This window comes from Amblyomma americanum, chromosome 10, assembly GCF_052857255.1.
Source record: "Amblyomma americanum isolate KBUSLIRL-KWMA chromosome 10, ASM5285725v1, whole genome shotgun sequence".
Lineage (NCBI taxonomy): Eukaryota > Metazoa > Arthropoda > Arachnida > Ixodida > Ixodidae > Amblyomma > Amblyomma americanum.
Window position 1 is genome coordinate 59,576,528 of NC_135506.1, and position 16,510 is coordinate 59,593,037.

Sequence of the window (16,510 nt, forward strand, 5' to 3'; positions counted from 1 at the left end):
GTGGCAGTCATGCGCTCCCAGTTTTCCTCTGAGTGTAAAACAGCCTACTTGGATGGGTGTACTAATCAAAGCTGCACAAGCAGATTAAAATCTGAAAAACTATGTGCTTGAACAAGATCCACATGGACGCTGTCAGCATAGCACAAAGATGCTTAGCCACGCGATTAGCAGGTTGATTGTTAGAATGGAGCAGTCAGGATAGCAATCATGATTGCATACTTCGTAGCTCGAAATTTGCTGAAAAGTGTACCAGAACATACGGCCGACTTCCTGCAACCCTCTGCTGGAACCAGCAGCTACTGGTTCCATCACCTACTGGTCCCAGTAGCTGCTGGTCCCAGTAGCTGCTGGTTCCAGTAGCTGCTGAGAATGTGCTAACCAGCACTGCTGGAACCAGTAGAAAACCAGCAGGAAATTTTCACCTGGGTAAGAACCCGTGCTACATGTCTCGGAATATTCAGAAGAGCCAAACCAATAGCCAGCAACTCTGCAAAGAATATAGGAGTGTGATCACGGATACGAAACGGAACAGCTAGTTCCAAGCCATTCCTACGAATGTATCTCAATCGCCGCCGAGATGAACTACGATGGGGAAAGTTCTCTAGGTGATGAGCAAGAAGACCATTTAGGATATTTGCGGCCATATGTTTGGCATGGGACGGAAAAATATGGTCGTAAGAGGAGACACGGTCATCCTGCATATCACCAAAAAAATAAACGCACTGCACACCAATGAGTACAGGATCGCGCGACAACTATCGAGACGGAGTTTCGGCATAGCTCACCTTCCGGCACTTTTGTCAACCTGTACACCGCTCGTGCTGATCTTAATGCAGCAAACAATTTTATTAACAATGCATTTCAGTCTGTGCAACAAGTGGCATGCTCAAACAAACGTAAACGCGTAGTCGTTTTGTTCTTGTGTTTACTGACGTAACCGGAACTTCTGCTGCCGCGGCTTCGGCCCATTGGAAACACGCGTCGCGGCGTTCCGCTTCGGTTTTTTTTCCCGCCTCAAAGCGCACTTCGTGACAACCGAGGCCAGGAGGAGAAGAAAAAATTTTATTGATATTTAGCAAAATGTTATTAGCGGTCTTGGGCTGGCTGCTTCATCTTCCGATGAGTTGCTTCGGTCCGTCTTAAGGTCCAGTAGGGCTCCACTGAGGTATGCCGCCAGGTAGGCTCTTCACACCAACCCGCGCTGGATGGCCGATTCCTCGCTGGAGAGCATCCACTCCCTCTGTTCCGCACTCGGGTTTTTATTTATTGCAGCTAGATCCTTGTTTTTCTGACAGACCCACGTTATGTTCATTAACGTGGGTTTTTCTCCACACCACGGGTTGTATTGCGAGGCCAAGAAGTGCCCCACAAATGCTGCAACGGTAGTAGCTATGAACACGACAGTCACTGATCTGTGGCAGCTTCGCCAGCGAAAAGTGAATGATTCTGAAACAAAGTGCGCATCGCTGTCCATCGTTGCGGCGCCATCGCTGGCTCTGGATTGTACCGAACTGTGAAGTATTTGAATAGTTTTTCCATAAAAAAAATGTCGTCTAATGTAGCACTTACTCCAACATTCAGCTTGTTTCACTCGGCTTAAATTCGTAGCATTTTTTGTGTAATGTTGCTACCTGTAGCATCATCTACCCGTAGCATGAGTAGCGTCACCCGTGTGCCAGTGGTGCTTCTTTGTCTCTTGGTGGACATCGAAAATTTCCGATGGCCATTGACTGAATGGGCATTGAGTTTGGCCGTGTGACAGGGGTATGAGAGAAATACGATGGGTTGAGCGACTGTCAGAAGAATGCAATATGAAAGCCACTTCATTGTCTGTACATTGGCACACTTAATGCCAAACTGTTGCAGTATTCCTCTTATTTTGGCTCTTCTAAAACACTACTGTCGTCTTCTGACGCCATGCGCATGTTTCTCACCTGTGCCCAATATTCAAGCCAGTTCTTGTCAGTGACGAGCACATGTGACACAAGCAGAGCGAATGTGTTTTTTTTTCATCTGTATGTTCTGTGTTTGGGGGTGCCAGATAAGACCAATTCAATTCTTTTATATATCTGACTGTGCATTTTTTTGTTCTGTTCAAAAGAGGGTCAACTTAATACTTCTATGTGTCCATCTTGTGAGTGGGGAGCAGCTAAATAATTGTTTTGATAGAATGGACAAGTCCCTAGTAGAAGCATGTAGGAATGGCACAGGTATCTGAACCCTTGAACAAGTGCTGCCATAAGCCATTTTTCATTTCTGCAGCCATTGTAGTTACCACCACTTCTTTGCTGTAGCATTTTGCACTTTCGATGAGAACCTGAGCCTTAAGTTTTTTATGTGTTTGTGTACAAAAATGCTTGGAAAAAAAGGAGTTGGTTGAGAAGGGAAATGTTGGATCCAGATTTATTTTCTCCCTTTCTTTCTTTTTCAGGTTTGAAGCCAGTCTTCTAACTTTTTTGATCAGGTCCAAGTCTCTTTTAACTCTCCGCCAAGACATGCTACCTGTCTTCTGTTCTTGGTGCAGTGGACCGTGTTCCAGCATTTGTGATCACATGCTCTTCACGTCCAAGGACCATTGCAAGAATCCCATGCATGTTTCATTGCGCATTTTAGATTATGCGTTATGCATTTCAGATGCTTTACTGCTTTTCTATATTTACACAGATTTTCTTTGCACATTTTCACTATCTGTTCTCATGGGCAATTGCTTCATCTCCCTTGCAACATTAAAGGTGCACCTCGATGTACTGCTGATGCGAAGATGTCGACATTGCTATGAAATTAGTTGCAGTCGCTTGAAAGTCCTGTTTAAAGATCAGGCCCGTCAAATTAGTAATAGGTGCTATAGGCAAAACTGATAAACTCAAATTTTAATTGATGATTTTAAGTCGAATTTCGGGATGGAGATTCAGTGAACTTACTTACAAATACTATGTCATGAGTTTGACTTGAGTTCCCATCCCTTCCTTGATGTAGTTACGTTTGCTTGATGTAGTCCAATTGTATGCATGCACAATTTCAGGAGTAATAAGGAACATTGATTAGGAGGCGTAAGCAATGTTTGTTTTATTGGCTTTTTGAACTGTGAGAAACAGTTCTTATTCTTCTTTCTCAGCTTCTAGATTCCACCTATACGCTTTCATGTGCAGTGCTGTTTTTGAGTAAACTCGAAGCAGTCTCTGAGATATGGTATGGCATGTAATAATTATAATCGTTAGCAGCATCACATTGGTTTTTACAATCAAATTTTTTCGTGCTTCTGAGATTAAGCCTGTCTTGTGTAATCCGAGGGCTTCCAGTCAGCTTCTACTGGGCCTCACCACTGAGGGTTGTAACGCGTGACGTATTATTGTTATTCCGTGAGTTTGGTTGGGAAGATTGTGTATCCCACAATGCTCCATCCATGGCTTGATCGTCTGCTTTCCACCACTGCGGCCGAAAAAACTTTTTCAAGTCTTGTTGTGAGGGGAATTTTTTTTCTGTATGTTGTTGCAGCTCTCCATCATGTGAAACAATGGTTTTATGTATAAGTGACTGAAACATAGAATCACAAATTATATTTGTTTACAGCCCATAGGTTGGCTGGTAATTTGCAATGGGAACTTTGCACCTTAAAACTATTCTCTCAGATGTGCTTGATGGCATTCGGACTTTTTTGATGAGATGAAACTGGTGGCACGATGGTGTGGCCAAGAGTGCTGGTTTTGCTACTTTTTGAAATTTTTCTTATTAATAAAAGTGGCCAGTACCCATGCTAGTGCCATAGAATCTGAAGAATTTTAGTCGCTAAGAATTTCAGTGCTTTATTTTCTTGTGATGGGCTGGTGATGGCTTTCCATGCTGAAAAATGCTATCTACCTTACTAGGTTAAATTTTGTACACGAGGATCAAGTTTTCTTCAAGTCTTACTTTCTTATTCAATATTACAGTGCAATTTTGTCAGGGCAAATCAATCTTGGTGAAAGTGTCCTCACCTTATGTTAATCCTCTTGGCAGATGGGCCAGTCGTCATCCATGCCCTGAAACATATCCCTTCCATTTTACAAAACTTATGCTTTCTTCAATTCCCCAGGCTCAACCGGAACTTGGAGCAGGAGCGACTTACTGCCTCAACAAAGGCAAGAAGCAGGAAGAGCCCGTTTCCTGTGCTCTGAGTGTGGGTACACGACCAATATCCACACTAACTTCAAGAGACACCAGAGGACACACACCAGAGACAGCCCCTCCCAGTGCACCCAATGCAACAAGGTCTTCACCTACAGGTACAGCTTAGTGGAGCATCTTCGCATCCACACAGGCGAGAGGCCATAACGATGCACACATTGCAGCAAGAACTTCACTCTGAGGGTCAACCTGAGACAACATCTTCGTATCCACACAGGCGAGAGGCCGTACTGATGCACACAGTGCAGCAAGAACTTCACTCTGAGGGGCAACCTGAAACAACATCTTCGTATCCACACAGGCGAGAGGCCGTACTGATGCACACAGTGCAGCAAGAACTTCACTCTGAGGGTCAACCTGAGACATCTTCGTATCCACACAGGCGAGAGGCCGTACTGATGCACACAGTGCAGCAAGAACTTCACTCTGAGGGGCAACCTGAGACACCATCTTCGTATCCACACAGGCGAGAGGCCGTACTGATGCACACAGTGCAGCAAGAACTTCACTCTGAGGGTCAACCTGAGACAACATCTTCGTATCCACACAGGCGAGAGGCCGTACTGATGCACACAGTGCAGCAAGAACTTCACTCTGAGGGTCAACCTGAGACAACATCTTCGTATCCACACAGGCCAGAGGCCGTACTGATGCACACAGTGCAGCAAGAACTTCACTCTGAGGGTCAACCTGAGACAACATCTTCGTATCCACACAGGCGAGAGGCCGTACTGATGCACACAGTGCAGCAAGAACTTCACTCTGAGGGTCAACCTGAGACAACATCTTCATATCCACACAGGCGAGAGGCCATACTGATGCACACAGTGCAGCAAGAACTTCACTCTGAGGGGCAACCTGAGACAACATCTTCGTATTCACACAGGTGAGAGGCCGTACCAATGCACATATTGCAGGAAGAACTTCACTCTGAGGGGCAACCTGAGACAACATCTTCGTATCCACACAGGCGAGAGGCCGTACCAATGCACACAGTGCAGCAAGAACTTCACTCTGAGGGTCAACCTGAGACAACATCTTCGTATCCACACAGGCGAGAGGCCGTACTGATGCACACAGTGCAGCAAGAACTTCACTCTGAGGGGCAACCTGAGACAACATCTTCGTATCCACACAGGCGAGAGGCCGTCCCAATGCACATATTGCAGGAACAACTTCACTCTGAGGGTCAACCTGAGACAACATCTTCGTATCCACACAGGCGAGAGGCCGTACTGATGCACACATTGCAGCAAGAACTTCACTCTGAGGGTCAACCTGAGACAACATCTTCGTATCCACACAGGCGAGAGGCTGTACTGATGCACACAGTGCAGCAAGAACTTCACTCTGAGGGGCAACCTGAGACAACATCTTTGTATCCACACAGGCGAGAGGCCGTACTGATGCACACAGTGCAGCAAGAACTTCACTCTGAGGGTCAACCTGAGACAACATCTTCGTATCCACACAGGCGAGAGGCCGTACTGATGCACACAGTGCAGCAAGAACTTCACTCTGAGGGGCAACCTGAGACAACATCTTCGTATCCACACAGGCGAGAGGCCGTCCCAATGCACATATTGCAGGAAGAACTTCACTCTGAGGGTCAACCTGAGACAACATCTTCGTATCCACACAGGCGAGAGGCCGTACTGATGCACACATTGCAGCAAGAACTTCACTCTGAGGGTCAACCTGAGACAGCATCTTCGTATCCACACAGGCGAGAGGCCGTACCGATGCTCACATTGCAGCAAGGACTCCACTCTGAGGGGCAACCTGAGACAACATCTTCGTATTCACACAGGCGAGAGGCCGTACCAATGCACATATTGCAGGAAGAACTTCACTCTGAGGGTCAACCTGAGACATCTTCGTATCCACACAGGCGAGAGGCCGTACTGATGCACACAGTGCAGCAAGAACTTCACTCTGAGGGTCAACCTGAGACAACATCTTCGTATCCACACAGGCGAGAGGCCGTACTGATGCACACAGTGCAGCAAGAACTTCACTCTGAGGGTCAACCTGAGACAACATCTTCGTATCCACACAGGCGAGAGGCCGTACTGATGCACATAGTGCAGCAAGAACTTCACTCTGAGGGTCAACCTGAGACAACATCTTCGTATCCACACAGGCGAGAGGCCGTACTGATGCACATAGTGCAGCAAGAACTTCACTCTGAGGGTCAACCTGAGACAACATCTTCGTACCCACACAGGCGAGAGGCCGTACTGATGCACACAGTGCAGCAAGAACTTCACTCTGAGGGTCAACCTGAGACAACATCTTCGTATCCACACAGGCGAGAGGCCGTACTGATGCACACAGTGCAGCAAGAACTTCACTCTGAGGGTCAACCTGAGACAACATCTTCGTATCCACACAGGCGAGAGGCCGTACTGATGCACATAGTGCAGCAAGAACTTCACTCTGAGGGTCAACCTGAGACAACATCTTCGTATCCACACAGGCGAGAGGCCGTACTGATGCACATAGTGCAGCAAGAACTTCACTCTGAGGGTCAACCTGAGACAACATCTTCGTACCCACACAGGCGAGAGGCCGTACTGATGCACACAGTGCAGCAAGAACTTCACTCTGAGGGTCAACCTGAGACAACATCTTCGTATCCACACAGGCGAGAGGCCGTACTGATGCACACAGTGCAGCAAGAACTTCACTCTGAGGGGCAACCTGACACATCATCTTCGCATCCACACAGGCGAGAGGCCGTACCGATGCACACATTGCAGTAAGAACTTCATTCTGAGGGCCAACCTGAGACAACATAATCGTATCCACACAGGCGAGAGTCCGTACCGATGCAACTTATGTCCCATGGCTTTTGCTAGGAGTGCACAGGTGAGTTATCATATGTGATACCCACACCCACAAAAAACCATCTGTGTGATGCTTGTGCTCCAGCACCTTTGCAGAAACAGTACTGACATTACTTCTAAGCCGTGGTGTTCTCTGCCAGCATTGAGTAGTGACAGGTCACTTTGACAGTTATGTGATCTTTCTTCTCACACTGCTTGAAATATGTTTCTGTTTTGCTAGTGTTATTGTCAAAGTGGATTGTTGTACTGTTCGAACCTGATCATGTATTCTTTGCATGTGTCTTCTGGAACCAGATTCATGGAGCACTGTTCAACTTTGTTTTCTCCAAGTAACGACCATCAGTTCAGAATTATGTAAACTATACCTCAGCTTTTTTAAAATTAGAACACATTTATTTAATTATACATCAAAGGCCCGCAGGGAGCCATTACATGAGAGGTGCGCTCAGATCTATATAAGTAATTATTGTTCTTCGATCGGTGCCTTGAAGCGGTTAGGTATGTTATGTAGAAGAGTTTCCATGGGCAAGTTGTTCCACTTCCTGACAGTCTTGCTGAAGAACGACTTCAGATGGGCGGAGGTAGACACTCGAGGATTATGCACACTTTCATGTCGTTAATTCGACGTGAGTGACGGTGGGCTAGGGTGATGACGGAAGTGCTCAGGGGTGATTGGTAGATTTTATGATAAAGGCAAAGTCTAGTTATATTTCTGTGCAATTCAAGTCAGGGGAGGCTAGCTCGAGATTTCAGTGATGTAATGGTGAACGCTGTTGTGGTACGAATAATCTGTATGTATGAGACACATTTTGCGATTGTGGATGGATTCCTGGGCCTTGGTAAGGTTGACTTGATGGAGGTCCAGAATGGCAAATGCGTATACAAATTTCATCCTGTCTAAAGTTGAATAGGCGGTTAGTTTTACTGTGGGCGGAGTAAGCCATGTGTTGCATTTTAGGCAGCCAAGAACACTGTTAGCATCATTTGTTATATTCATAAGGTAAGAAGACCAAGTCAGGTGGTGTATTGGGCTTATTCCTAGGTATTTGATGGTGTGTGTGCTATTGCGCCACTGCATATGCTGTAATTTGATGGATGATAGCAATGACAACAGTGAAATGAGACAAGAGTTGTCTTATTAGCATTTAAAGATATTCACCTGTTGGTACACTAATTTTCAGTGCTAAGTCATTTTGCAGATGGAATGAGTCACTGTTGTTAGTGATGCTCTGATAGATGCTGGCAAACAACCAAACAGTCGATGCGAGATCATGGAGAAGATTGTTAATGTAGACCAAAATAGTAGAGGGCCTAGATAGGTGCCTTGTGGAATACTATAAGTTATAGGGGACATTGACGACCCGCAGTTGTTACCGAATACAAATTGCTGGCGGTTAGTCAAAAAATTTTTTAGCCAATTGAATACAAATATGTTTAATTTCAAGCGTGACAATTTGTGTAAGAGACATTTGTGGGCTGCTTTATGGAATTGTGTTTCGATGCCTAAGAGAAGTGCATCCACAGGTATATTAATATCCATGCTCAAACTAATATCATTAGCAACTAGAGCTAGCTGAGTTGAACAGAAAAGGATTTTTAAGAATCCATGTTGGCTTCGTTGAGGGAATTTGACAGACTGTAAAGTAAATTAACCGGTGAAGGCATTTGTGTTTGGACAAGAAAATTATGTTTTCTTGTTAGCTGCCAGTACCACTTAGCGACGCCATACTTGGAGAACTTATGAGCAATTGCTGCTGAAAGATGTTCACTCTTGGCATTGGGTCTGAGTCTGAAAGCGGTACATTCTCCAGGAAACTTATATGCACTCATAGCCTTTTAAAACCATCTGCTTTCTTCGCAACCACAAGTGGTGCATTAGAACAGGCTGATCGCTGTCTCTTGAGCTCTCCTTCATTGAGAATCTCATGAACTTTTTCTCGAGTGGGCAGGTGTTTGGATGTGCTAGTTTGGCTATGTAGTCTTTGTCAAGCTCAACTGTTATGTGTACTCTGGAAGAAAGTTTTACAATGACCACGTTTAATGTATTGCATTGGGTAAGAAAAATTTCAAGATGTCAGTGTGATCAATATTGTTACCTGACGGGAGGCTGATGAAGACAGGACTACATGACAGATGGTGATGGGCCTAGCGCGAGTGCTCTGCGCCATGCCACTGCCCTCTGTTTTTTTCTAGACTGCAACAATATGTTAGTTTTGTGCTCAAGAAGAGTAGCCTGAAAGATACTAACATATATACTGACAATTTACTTATCTGTTTTTTGCTCAAGAAAGTTGGGTTTTTGTTTTGAATATTCCTTGTGTAGATGTTCTCTGACTCTGGTCCAGATATAATGATCATCGCTTATAACGACAAGATTTTACATTTTTCTCAATGTTATAAGTGCATTGCACTGTATTCTAAGGTTAGAGATATCTGTTCCAATATGATGTATTGTCTTTATGTTTGGGCAGTGTAATAGAAATTATAACGTTGACCTTTGCTGGCCCATATTAATTGCCTGCTCTGTTTGATGCTTTGTTGTACACAGGAAACTTATTTAAATGATCCTTATTGTGCTTGATGCTTGTTCTTGACTGGAGGTTTTGATGACACATTTCTGCATTAAACTCATTGTAGGCTTTATTGCCGTGTCATTTCATGGCACACTAATTTTTGAGTGACATTCAATGATTTGCCTAATTTTGAAGAGAAATACACTGGGCTGGGCGACTCTCATAAGAACGCAGCATAAAAGCCACTTCTCTGTGCATTGGCACAGTTAATGCGAAACTATTGCAGTAATCCTTTTGCTGCCTTCTTCTGATGCCACGCTCATTTTTTCACTTCTTCCCAATGTTCAATTCACGTCTTCCTAATAGCGAGCACATGTGATGGAAGCAGAGCAAATGTTTTTTTTCCTTCTGCATGTTCTGTGTTTGGGTGTGGCAGATAAGACTAATCCCATTTTTTAATCACTGTGTGCATTATTTTTATTCTCTTCAAAAGAGGGTCGACTTTTTATTTAATGTGTCCATCTTGTATGTGGGGATCAGCAAAGTAATTGTTTAGTCTGAATGGTTGTCTCCAGAAGCTTGAAGGTATGGCACAAGTATCTGAACTCTTGAACATGCTCTGCCCTGAGCCATTTTTGTTGGTGTCCAAGTCCATCGCTGGTGTCTAAACTCTTCAGCTGACATTTAATTATCCCACCTTCTTTGCTGTAGTATTTTGCAATTTCACTGAGTACCTTCGCCAATATTCATTATGTGTTTGTGCAGAAAAATGCTTGGAAAAAAAATGAATAAGTTGAGACAGGAATTGCTGGCTGACATTTATCTTGTTTTTCTTTGTTTTTCAGGTTGAAAGCCCATCTTCTCACATTTTTGATTAAGTCCAAGTCTCCACTTTAGCTATCCGTGTTATAACTCTCTGGCAAGACATGTTCCGCGCCTTCTGTTCTTGGTGCAGTGCACTGTGTTCAGGCATGTTTTGGCGTTTGTGATGACATGCTCTTCACATTCAAGGAGTATTAGAAAAATCCTATGCCTCTTTCATTATGCATTTTAGATATTTTACTGCTTTCCAATATTTACAGATTTTCATCCATTTTCACTGTCTGTACTCGTGGGCAGTTAATTTCTGCCCATGTTTCATCTCCCTTCTGACATTCAAGGTGCGCTTTGATTTAATCCTGAAGTGAAGCTGCAGACATTGCCATGAAATTAGTTGTCGCTTGAAAATCCTGTTCAGAGATCACGCACGTCTAATTAGTAGTAGGCGCTCTAGCCGACACTGATCAGCACAAATTTTAGTTGATGATTCTAAAATAAGCGAATTGCGGGATGGAGATTCAGTGAACTTATTTACATATACTGTGTTACGTGTTTGTTTTTGGTTTCAATCCCCTCCTTGATGTATTTGCGCTTGCTAGATGTCTTCTACAATTGTGCGCATCCAAATTTAAGGAGCAACAGGGAATGTTGATTAGAAAGTGTAACCAACATTCTTTCCTAATGACTTCTTTAACTGTGAAAGCAGTTCTTATTCTTTCTTTCTCAGCTTCTAGATTTCGCCTATGTGCTTCCATGTGCTGTGCTGTTTTTGAGTAAGCTCGCAGCAGGCTTCTAGATGCGGTGTGACAGGTAATAATTATAATCGTTAGCACACATTAGTGTTTGCAATCAAAAATTTGTCTTTGTACATGCTTCTGGGATTAAACCTGTGTTGTGCAGTCCGAGAGCTCCCAGTCAGCTTCTAATGAGCCCCACCTCTGAGTGTTTTAACGAGGGACGTATATTGCTGTTATTCCATGAGATTGGTTGGGAAGATTATTACACAATGGTCCATCCATGGCTTCATTGTCTGCTTGCTGTGACTGTGGCTGAAAATTACTTTTTGAGGCAATGTTGTGAGGGGAATTTTTTTTTTGTATGTGTCTGGTTGCAGCTTTCCATGATGCGAGACCATGGTTTCATGTATGTATGGCTCACACGCAGCATTCATAAATTATATTTCTTTAGAGCCCATATTTTGGCTGCTAATTTGCAATGGGTACTTTGCCCCTTAAATCTATTTCTTTCAGATGTGCTTGATCCTGTTCTGACTTTTTTATGAGGTGAAACTGGTGGGCAAGATGAAGGTGTGAAATATAGTGCTGCTTTGGTGCTTTTTGCACACTGTCAGAACCCATGCTAGTGTCTTATAATGTCTGTATGCTTCTAGTTGCCTAGAATTTCAGTTTTTTTTCTGTGTTGGGCTGGGGTGGCTTTTCATGCTGACGACTGAATGCTACCTTGCTAGGTGAAATTTTCCATATGAGGATCAAATTTTCTTCAAGTCTTGCTTACTCAATTTGACAGCAGATATTCTGACGCCATAACTAAATCTTTGTGAAAGTGTCGTCACAATATGTTAATCCTCTCGGGAGGTGGGTCAGCAGTCATCCATACCCTGAAACATATCCATTCCATTTTACAAAAGATGTGCTTTCTTCTATTGCCCAGGCTCAACCAGAACTTGCAGCAGGAGCGACGTACTGCCTCAACATAGGCCAGAAGCAGGAAGATGCCGGTTCCTTTGCTCTGAGTGTGGATACTCCACAAATGTCAGCGCTCACTTGAAAGGCCACCAGAGGACACACACCGGAGAGCGCCCCTTCCGGTGCACCCAATGCAACAAGAGTTTCGCCGCCAAGTGCAGCCTGGTGGATCATATTCGCATCCACACAGGCGAGAGGCCGTACCGATGCACACATTGCAGCAAGGACTTCACTCAGACTGGTTCCCTGAAACGGCATCTTCGTATCCACACAGGCGAGAGGCCATACCGATGCAACTTATGTCCCATGGCTTTTGCATGCAGTTCGGAGCTGAATCGTCATGTGCGAATCCACACCCGCAAAAAACCGTTCTAAGTTCTAAGCTGTGATGTGTTTTACCTACATTGAGTGCTGACAGGACATGTTTACAGTTATGTGACCTCTCTTCTGAACATGCTAGAAGACTGCTTGAAATTTATGTTGCTGTTTTGCTGGAGTTAATGTCAAAGCGGCATGTTGTGCCCTTCTAATACGTTCAAGTACTCTTTGCATGTGTCTGCTGCAACCAAATTGGTGGTGCAGTGTTCAACTATGTTGTCTCCATGTAACCACCTTCATCAGCTCATAGTGTTCAACTATGTTGTCTCCATGTAACCACCTTCATCAGCTCATAAGTTCTGCAAACTGTGCCGCCGCTTTTTTGTTTTTGAATGGAACAAATAAACTAACCGGAGTTGACATTTGTCTTTGGAAAAGGAAATTTTGTTTTCTTGTTAGCTACCGCTTCCACTTAGCCGCCCCAAACTTGGAGAAATTACGAGCAATTGGTGCTCAAAGATGTTCACCCTTGGTATTGACTCTGTCATTTATTGGCATTTATTTCTACGCTTGTTTGGTGTATGTTCGGAGATTAGTAATGCCTGTTTCATAATGATACGTTGTTTTTACGTTTAGGCATTGCAATATAAATTGTAATGCTGATCCTTGCTGGTCCATATTAATTGCCTGCTTTGTCGGATGCGTAGTAGTACACAGGAAACTTAGTTCAGTAATCCTTTTTGTCTTTGATGCTTGCTCTTGGCTGTAAGTTTTGATGACACATTTGTACATGAAAGTCATTGCAGGATGTATTGCCCTGCCATTTCATACCGTACTAGCTACTGAGCGAGATTCAATGATTCACCTAATTTTTTATACCCCTGTCACATGGGCAGTTCCAATGCCCAATCAGCCAATGGACGTCGCACTCATTGGGGATCTGTCAATGCCGCACAGCGGTTTTCAATGATCAGTGAACTCTATGGATAGCCTCCCAATGGAGGTTCGCGAATGGCCACCGGAATTCTTTGTTGAACCGGCGGATCTCATCGAGAGGAGCTCACGGATACCAATATGTCCGATGTAAGACTATTTTTTCCGATTTCCTTAGAGTTTTGGTGTTCAGCGCACCATGTGGCAAAGCTAGGCCTAAAGCAGTCCAGCATTGCAAGGCAGATCGGGGTCGCGGCGACCCCTGCGGGGCACCGCACCCAGCTTGTGATGTCGACCAAGCTCGAAATATGTAAGTAGTAGAGGGGACACCGAGCGGACCTGAGGAATTTGAAGTGCTTGGCGAGTGGTAGGCTAGCAAGAAAGGGTAATACGTGCCAGTCGAGAAGAGCGCGCAGCTCTTTGCGAAGCAACGCACTGATGAAATGCGAGCGGGCGGAAAGATGGCTGAGAATTTGACAAAGAAGGAGATAACGCGGATCCCGAATACGGCCGAAAAGATCTTTTTGCTGCCATGTGGTGGCCTGGTGCACCGTCTAGTGTGGCACCGCCTACTTGGCTGATGCAGTTAAGAGGGTGGCGGGAGTCAACTCACATGTGGAGGAGGATGACATGGATATGAAGCAACCCTCGGTTCTTGTAGTCACTGCGAGCGCAGAGAGAAAGCTGCACAATGCGAGCCTTATGCCCATTACGTTTGTCGACGAGAAGATAGCAACGACAGCCTACATGGCGACTTCGGAGGACCGCGTCAAAGGCGTGATCGATGACATGCCACTAGAGTACATTCCGTCGACAAATTATGTACAGACTGGACCAGCGCGGCAACCCGAAGATTTTGGGCGTTCGCAGGCTCGGCAAATAATCGAGAACCATGCTTATTCTCTTCGAAGAAGAAAGAGATGTTCCAAGATACATTGTTCTGAACGGGGTGTCTCTAAGATGTCATGTATACCGTAAAAAGCACGATGTTTGCAATGCTTGCGGCAGACTGCCACAGGCAAGACTTCTGCCCGGACACGAGCGACAATTAATGCAAAGATTGCGGAAGGGAGAAGCCACCACGAGAACACCAATGCGAGGTGAAATGCTAGCAATGTGGCAAAGGCTATGCATTGGGCGTGCGAAAATGTTAAGATATGTGCAGGACTCCATACGAAGTAAGGAAGCCGCCATGGGAGTGAAAGAATGCACAACAAGAGGCAACACCTGCAAGCCACAAGGGGCTCGAGAGGAATAAACGGGAGGACTTCCACGTTCGAGAAGACTCCTTTCCATCCTTGCTTCTTTCCCAAGCTTGAATCCGCCGCCACGGGGAAGACTCCGCTGCTGCCGAGGGGATGCTCAAGTTTACATACCATGGGGCGCTTGAACTCTAGTCACCCGAGGGCAGAAGGAGAATGAAATGGTTAGAAATAGATCAGTAGTTAAAGGACGAAGCAGTAGGTGTATACACGCTATGCGAGACATCTCAGAGATCATGAAGATCCACCATTTATTGATGCTGTGGAGGTTGCCCAGGGAGTCGACCGCGGCCACATTTATTGAGTGCTGTCAAAGAGGAGACAGCAGCGGAGCGGCGGAGGCAGTGTCCGGCCCTGGCCAAGGTCATGAGCGTTAATTCTCTCCAGCACATGCTGGGGACACTTCATCCCTTGCGGCATCACGCGCACTGCCAGCCTCGCGGGTCGTTACAATGGCTACGTCTGGGAAGGGGCTACAGAAGAGCAACAGAGAGGAATGGAGGAGGGGTATGTATGCTGATACACCTGTGAACAAATTGGCAAAGAATAAAATGAACTTCCCAATAACATGTCTGGCTATCAGGTACAATTGCCAGAAAAAGGACATGGCTAGGGATATTTTATTAATTTAGGGACAGGGGAAGCGAAGCGAGACTCTTCAGCATCGATTGCTGGCGGAGCCGGAGCTTACGTTTGCGACGGCTCGGGAGAAAGCCATTGCAATGGAATCTGTGCAGCGACAGACCGAACAAATTCGCAGCAGTGCTACATTGTCTGAAGTTTGCAGTGTGAGCGGGCAGCGTTTCGACCCACGTGTTACGAAGGTCTCTGCGCCAGTGACAGCCAAGGAGGGTACCCAGAAGCAGGCTGGTTTGCCTGGGAGCACAAGCGGATGTTTCTGCTGCAAGGGTGCGCATTCGCCAAGCAGTTGCCCATTCGTTAATGTGCAGTGCCACTTCTGCAAACAATGAGGGCATATAGTAATAGCATGCAAGAGGAAGGCTGCATCTCGCGCTTCGGCTGAACCCAACTTTCCGAACAGAAAACGGGCCAATGGAGGCCGCCACAAGTATGCTGCGTCGGACGCTTACGACGTGTTCGTGCTGTCTGGTGAGGAGCCAGCCGTGAGAGTGGAAGTGCGCGTCAACGGAAGTCCCCTAGAGATGCAGGTAGACTCGGGTGCAGCGTGTTCAGTCATCAACGACCGGACTATGTGGAAGCTGCGAATATTGAAAGGGGCGTTGCGCCCAAGTAGTCTTCATCTCCGAGCTTACAATAACAAGGAACTACGAGTGTTGGGTGAACTGACCATGACGGTGGAATTCACGGTGGAATTGAAGGGGCAGGAGCATCGCCTGCATTTGGTAGTGGTTAAGGGTGCTAGTATTGGACTTCTCGGTCACGCCTGGTCCAAGTCCTTGGGAATAAGTCTGAGTGGTGTTCACAGTGTGTGCGAGCCGAGTCGAACTGGCAGTAAGGGAACAACTGCCTTGATCAAGAAGTATTCTTCAGTCTTTGAGCCTGGACTTGGGACAAGTAAAGGGCCTCCTGTACGCATAGAGGTGAACCCGGCAGCTCCACCGCGATTTCCGAAGCCACAACAAGTACCGTTTGCAGTGAGACCGAAGGTCGACGATGCACTGGACAGGTTTGTGAGCCAAGGCATTTTCCAGCCTGTACGGCACTCGAAGTGGGCAACACCTGTCGTTCCAGCTTTCAAAAAAGATGGATCGATAAGGATCTGCGGGGACTACAAGAGCAAAGTCAATCGTGTAGTGCAATGGGAAGCGTATCCCCTGCCGACACCAGTGCAGCTGTTGGCCAGGCTGGCAGGTTGCTCGAAGTTTTCAAGGCTAGACATTGGACAAGCGTATCAGCAAAAGACTTGATGAAGAAATAGGTGACTTGTTGACGGTTACAACACATCGGTGACTGTTCCGCGTAAC

The 16,510-nt window shown here is 45.7% G+C and overlaps 1 pseudogene; it reads left to right on the forward strand.

The window, feature by feature from the left end:
- Nucleotides 1-1,734: 1,734 nt before the first annotated feature.
- On the forward strand, nucleotides 1,735-7,419 carry LOC144108344 (uncharacterized; annotated as a pseudogene).
- Nucleotides 7,420-16,510: the final 9,091 nt, after the last annotated feature.